The sequence below is a fragment of the Penaeus monodon genome, chromosome 1, assembly GCF_015228065.2.
Source record: "Penaeus monodon isolate SGIC_2016 chromosome 1, NSTDA_Pmon_1, whole genome shotgun sequence".
Lineage (NCBI taxonomy): Eukaryota > Metazoa > Arthropoda > Malacostraca > Decapoda > Penaeidae > Penaeus > Penaeus monodon.
Window position 1 is genome coordinate 22,199,287 of NC_051386.1, and position 7,500 is coordinate 22,206,786.

The window sequence follows — 7,500 nt, forward strand, 5'->3', positions numbered from 1 at the left end:
TGAAGTTTATGAATGGTTTGTTGTGAAAAAAAATGTAAACATATATGTACACACAAATACACACAAACACACTCAGTATGTATATATATATATATATATATATATATATATATATATATATATATATATATATATATATATACATATATATATATACAGGCCCTCAGGCCTTCCCCCAGGGCCTGGTGGAGGGCCCCAAGCCCTCCCTCGCCCTCCACGAAGCCCCAGCCTCCACGCTGCCCGTCTCGTCGCTATCCCTTTCTCCTGCGCTCAACTCCCTCGCCTCGGCGTACCTGCCACGACTGATGAGTTGAGAATTGATTTCCCGGTCAGCACTTTTGTCCCCTAACTAACCTACTGGTTGGAAACTAATTGGATTTGGTGAATGGAATTATAAAGTTAATGGATCTTATTTGCGCAAATGCCACAAGTGACAGAGTGAGTAAAAGACTCTCGAGAATGAATTTATTGCAAGGGGATCCCGCTCTCTCTCTCTCTCTCTCTCTCTCTCTCTCGCCCGCTCTGTCTCTCATCTCTCTCTCTCTCTCTCTCTCTCCTCTCTCTCTCTCTCTCTCTCTCTCTCTCTCTCTCTCTCTCTCTCTCTCTCTCTCTCTCTCTCTCTCTCTCACTCCAGTCGTTCAACGTCCTTACATCTCGCAGTGTACCGTGACCTTCCCTCGCCTCTCCTTCTCGCTCAGCCTTCTTCGCCTCTCCCGCCTCACTCAGCCTTCCTCGCCTCTCCCTCTGTCTCAGCCTTCTCTCTCCTCTCCCTCTCGCTCAGCCTTCCTCGCCTCTCCCCTCTCGCTCAGCCTTCCCTCGCCTCTCCCTCTCGCTCAGCCTTCGCCTCTCTCTTCTCACTCGCCTTCCCTCCCTCTCCCTCTCGCCAGCCTTCCCTCGCTCTCCCTCTCACTCAGCCTCCCTCGCCTCTCCTCTCGTCAGCCTTCCCTCGCTCTCCCATCTCGCTCAGCCTTCCTCGCTCTCGTCCCTTCTCGCTCAGCCTTCCCTCGCCTCTCCCTCTCGCTCAGCCTTCCCCCTCGCCTCTTCTCCCTCTCACTCAGCCTTCCCTCGCCTCTCCCTCTCACTCACCTTCCCTCGCCTCTCCCTCTCGCTCAGCCTTCCTCGGGCTCTCCCTCTCACTCAGGCCTTCCTCGCCTCTCCCTCTCGCTCAGCCTTCCCTGCCTCTCCCCTCTCGCTCAGCCTTACCTCGCCTCTCCCTCTCACTCAGCTTCCCTCGCCTCTCCCTCTCACTCAGCCTTCCCTCGCTCTCCCTCTCGCTCAGCTTTTCCTCGCCTCTCACTCTCATCAGCTTCCCTCGCCTCTCCATCTCCTCAGCCTTCCCTCGCATCTCCCCTCCACTCTCAGCTCCCCCTCTTCTCCCTCTCCCTCAGCTTCCCTCGCCTCTCCCTCTCGCTCAGCCTTCCCTCGCCTCTCTCTCGCTCACCTTCCCTCGCCTCTCCCTCTCCGCCCCAACCACGGACTCGTCCTTCGCCCTGTCACTAAGCGGAATCCTCTGCCTAATCTCCCCCTCACAACGTACTTGTCGCCAGTAATCAATTCAGAATGGATCCCTTTCTGATAGTGATTCTATCCGGGCTGACAGCCGCTGACTCCTCTTCCTTTTTGCCTTCTTCACCGCGTAAATTAAATTTAATCTATGTGTCTTTTTGCCGTTTTCTCTGTCTCACGCTTTCGTTGCATATAACTGCTGCAATACATACATCCGCAGTCCTTGCTCTATTATCGTTTTTTTTTTTTTTTTTTTTTTTTTTTTATATACACTCTTATACACAAACACACACACACACACACACACACACACACAACACACACACACACACACACACACACACACACAACACCACACATATTATTATATATATGTATATTTAAATATATGTATATATAATAATATATATATAATATATAGATATATATTATATATATATATATAAGATATATATATTATATATATATATATTATATATATGGTATAAGAGGAGGCCGCGTGGGCCGATTTGGTTAGAGGCATCGGACTCAAGACTGTCACGACGCAAATCTGAGTTTCGAGGTTTCGGTCACCGGGCGGCCGCGTTGTTCTTGGCAAGGAACTTCACCTCGATTGCCTACCCTAGCCACTGGTGGCCAAGCCAGCCACAAGTCAGTTCTGGTTCCAAGCCCCGTTAATAGAGATAATGATTACCTAAAGGTAACACCGGGTCAAACTCTCCGTGGAAAGGAACTGGGGACCCTACCACGTACTCACTCCAAGAGCATCACCAATTGAAAACTACAATTAAGTATCATAACTGTGACCACGGCCGCGCAACATGAGTCTACCGTAAAAGAAGAAAGAATATGTATATATATATATATATATATATATATCTCTATAATCTATATTTATACATATAATATATAGATATATATAGATATAATATATTATATATATATATATATACACACACACACACACACACCACACACACACACACACACACTACACACACACACACATAGTATATATATATATATATATATATAGATATAATATATATAATATTATATATATATATATATATAATATACTATATAATAAGCACATATGTGTGTGTATGCATGATATATACATGTAATAGTAAATGTGTATATATATATATATATATATATAAATATATATATCTATATATATATCTAAATATTAATATATCTATATATATATATAATATATATATATCACACAACACACACACACACACAAGACACACACACACAACACAACACCCTATATATATATAAATATACTACTATACTATATTATATAGTATAAATTTATATAATATCTATATACACTATATTTATATATATATATATATATATATTTTTATATATATATATTATAATATATTATATAATATATATATTTATATATATCATATATATATATATCTATAATATATATCTATATTCTATATCTACTCATAATAGTATATATATATAATATACCCGTGTGTGTGTTGTGGTGTGTGTGTGTATCTATCTATCTATCGATCGAACTATCTATTTATTATATATATATATATATGTACAGACACAAACTACACCACACACACATACATACATGTATGTATCCTATATCTATCTATCCTATCTATCTATCTATAACACACACACACACCCACCACACACACACACACCACCACACACACACATATATATATATATATATATATAATATAAGATATATATATATATGTACAATACATATGTATATATGGTAATATGTACGTATATGTACATCTATCATTTTGGGTTTGTCTGTCCTCTCCATTCATCTATCTGTTTCCTGCACATACACATGCGCGTCAACATTCACTCACTCAAACACTGGAAAACAAACATTGACCTCTCTTCATCTGCAAATAATCGATGTTAATATATGCAAGGGCGCGTAACATCGTTTAATCATAATCATGCATCATAACCGTCAGCTTTTTTCCTATCATCGTGAGCAGAATTTAATTACAGTCATTATCACACATCGTTCACAGCAGATCTCGCATAATTGAAGCTGCATGTGTTATTATAACAGCCTATTAACGTTATCTTCAAAGCCGCGTGGAGATTTGTGATAAATCAACAGTTATGAATGTGCATCAGACGTGAAGTACATCGCAGTTCCATTGAGGGCGTACTGTACTCTATGCATCATCTTATATTCGCCGGAAGATACCTCTGTACCTCAGATGCTTAGTGACTCTCTTGAGGATGCTATGAATAAAACGAGAATAATAACAACGATAAGATTGCTAGCGATTATGATGTGATTACAGCACGCATATACACACACACACAGATATATATATATATATATATATCTATATAAATATAATATTATATATATATATATATATAAATTATTATATATATATAGATATAATCTTCACATATACAGCATACATACTCTATATAATGTATGTATATATATATATATATATATATATATATATTATATATATATAATATTAATCTATATAATATATATATATGTATATATATATTATCTATAATACACACAACACAACACACATACACACACAATACATACATATATTTATATACATATACACACACAACATCATATTTGAAAGACAACTCCAAAATAAAAAACTAATTTACTGAAATGAGACTAACAGTTTCGAAATTCACCTGGATTATATCCTCAGGTTCCTGAAGAGGAAAGGGAGAGGAGAGTGTATAAAATAGAGAGAGAGGAGAGGCCACGCGGTAACCCGGGGCAGTTGAGGACAGACGAACGAAGCAAGGAGGTCACATCGGTCGAGGATCGGCGGACTAGGCGGCCGAGTGGCCCGGCATACGGTAGAAGGCGGGGGATGTGGGAAGCGAGGAGACTATCAATCAGGAGAAAAGCCGCTGTTCAAGTTGAAATTATGCAGCAGCTTATCAGGGAGGATTCCACAAGTCTGCGGGCGTTGACTCAGCGAAAGGAAAGACATTCCGCGCCGCTGACCGTCCATCTGATGGCCAGTGTCCACTGATGGCAAAAGAGGGCTTGTTGTTGTGTCCCCTTGATCACCGTACTTATGTTTAGACGTCCACTTGTGAGACTGGCGCCTGTTTCGCCAAAGCAACATTACTGCTTGCCACAGGAGGCCACAAGAAACAGCATAGGTGCCCACCTTCGAGGTAGATGGAAGGGCTGGTATGGCCAGTTTTGCGACGAAGAGTTGTTTCCACTGGGCTAAGGTAGTCAGCCTTGAATGGCGAACGGAGAGACAATCTCCCCTCATCGGTAGGTTAGGCTGAGGTCGGTCCAGGTGGGAGTATCTTAAGAGGGGAGTTCGTGTAAAGGTACTCCGTGCCCTGGATAAGCGAAAGTCGAGAACATTGACCAGGTAGCCCAGTTTGGAGACGAGGCGACGCAGGAAGTCGGATCTCCTCCATCCAGGTACTGTGGGTCACAGGCGTATCATGAGGCCACAGAGCAAAGACGTCCGTCACATACCCTTAGCCAGACCGACGGAAGAAGGGAGATGGAAGGAGAATCCCAGACTCGAGGAATTCCATGAACTGGTTTGTCAAGACAGGAGATAGGGAGAGCCCGTGGCAACACCGAACGTCCCCCTTTGGAAGAGTATAAGCGATTCCTCAAAGTAAAGGAATTAGGACTCCACATACGACGAATCAGCTGTAGAAAGACGTCGGGGGCAGAGGGAAGACTAGGATCCTCTGCGGGAGCCTCCTCTGAAGGAAAGCGAGGACGTCATCGAGCGTGACCCTTGATAACAGGGAGTAACATCCAAGGTCTTCATGATCGCCGTGATATCCCGGACGCGGGAGATGAAATCCTGATAGTGGCGGATGGATCAGGAGAGAAGGTACCAAGAAGGGAGTGAGAGACTTCGCCGGGGCCAGACCCGCAAGGAGGGTGGGCGGTCACCAGATCCCGGGAGGAGTGATGGGCGCAGAGGCATGGCCGGCTTATGGATTTTTAAGGAAATCATAGAAATTAGGGAGTCGAAGGTTGATGACCTTGAATCTCTGGTAGAGATTCGCTCTGGAAAACAGGCTGCTATCCTCTTGCAGGCGACGTGTGGCATGCGTTCAACAGGAGTTCGCTGGTTAGAGGTGCCTACGTTAGAGCGCATATAACAGGTCTTGGCCCTTGCAGGTAATAGGCACGGTCGAGGAACTCACCATCGGTTTTCCTAAAACCCATATATATAATATATAATATATATTATATATTGGTATTGTTGTGTGTGTTGTATCACACACACACACACACACCACACACACCACACACACACACACACACACACAAAACACACACACACCCACACACACACATATATATATATATGCTGTGAAAATAACTAGATAACTATACATAACTATACACACACACACACACACACAGACACACACACTATAAATATATTATATATATATATATTATATATATATATATATATATATATACCACACTACATACATTACATACATACAGAGCCGCCTTATAATGTTCATAGGCCCTGGGCCTATGGACGTCACACCCAATGTTACAGCCCTGGGATCTGATGCAAATGGCTGATGCCGATAAAAGAACTCCACAATCAGGTCACAAAAAAGGAAAGAAAGGTAAGGAAGGAGGAAGCAGCACGAAAATGAAGGGAGTCTGTACTGAAAAACTGATAAACGTCTGACCTGCGTAAACCGGGACCTCAATAGAACGTACTAGTTGATATAAGTGGCATCACTCTCACAAGTATTAAAGAGGCCCAGCGATCATGACGCGAAGTTTCTTAGAAACTAGAAAGGATAGTAAGCAGTCCCCCTGGATCCCAACATACTTGCCCTAAAAATAAAGTTAGTTATGTAAAGTTCTACTTTTTTGGGGGGGACTGGGGTAACTGCTGATTTGAAGTAACACATTTCTAACCATTTGTCCATTCACAAAATCTAGGGCGCAATTTGTTTAACAAACCATGCAATATGGTGACAAACAGACATATCCAAGGCGTGAATACCTCTTCGAAACTAGCGAAACTAACTAGAGACTGGATGGGTTAATCAGACCTACTGGAAAGGTTTTTTGCTATCTCTGTAAGTATTCAATCAGCATGCCGTAGGGACACAATTCATAAGGCCGGATTTGATGACTGGCAAACGGCTGGCCATAGAATAGTTCTTATGGAAAGGTCCCATGATCATATTTGCATCTCTCGCTGCTGAAAAATCACAACGTAACTGGGTGGAGGTACTGATACGAGCTGTTTCTGTTAAAAAAATCTTTCTGAACGAGGCATTCCTCTCAAAGGCGAAACTAAATACACGCTAACGCTAAACAACGGGAACTTCTTGGGATATCTTGGATCTACTTCATTTTCACTCATTCTCGAGGGAATATATTGATAGTCACGGAAACCCAGGAAAGGGTAATGTATCCTATATATATCTTCTGATATAATGTGATGTTCCTTGCGATCACGGGGGAAAAACGTAAAGGCGGCAATCGCGTCGCAGAATAAAAGTGAGGCTAAATATTATGGCATTAGTTGTAATTAGCACGCTGACCGCCTGAGCCATATCTGATCAATAGCTGTTATAAAAGATATTTGTACGAAGGGGAATGTTGCTGAAGGTTTTAGAATTCATGTGCCAACAAAAGTCATGATGGTCGGTATCTTTTTACATATTATTGCAAGAAAACTAGAAACATAGTAATTGAGATCAATGCTTGCGATCCCCGCCTACGATAATGCTGGCACATGAGCGGCATCTATTCAGCACTACAAGTCAGATTCGGGACATTAACCCACTAGCAGAAAGGATACCGTTTTCCGCACACAGTTTGAACCTAGTGGTGCATCTGTTTGCAGAATTCTATAGTTTCTTTGGCTACTTCAGCACATAATTGTTTATTTTCTCGCTTTCCCACACATTGGCTATTTTACTCGAGAAAACGAAAGAAAACGATCA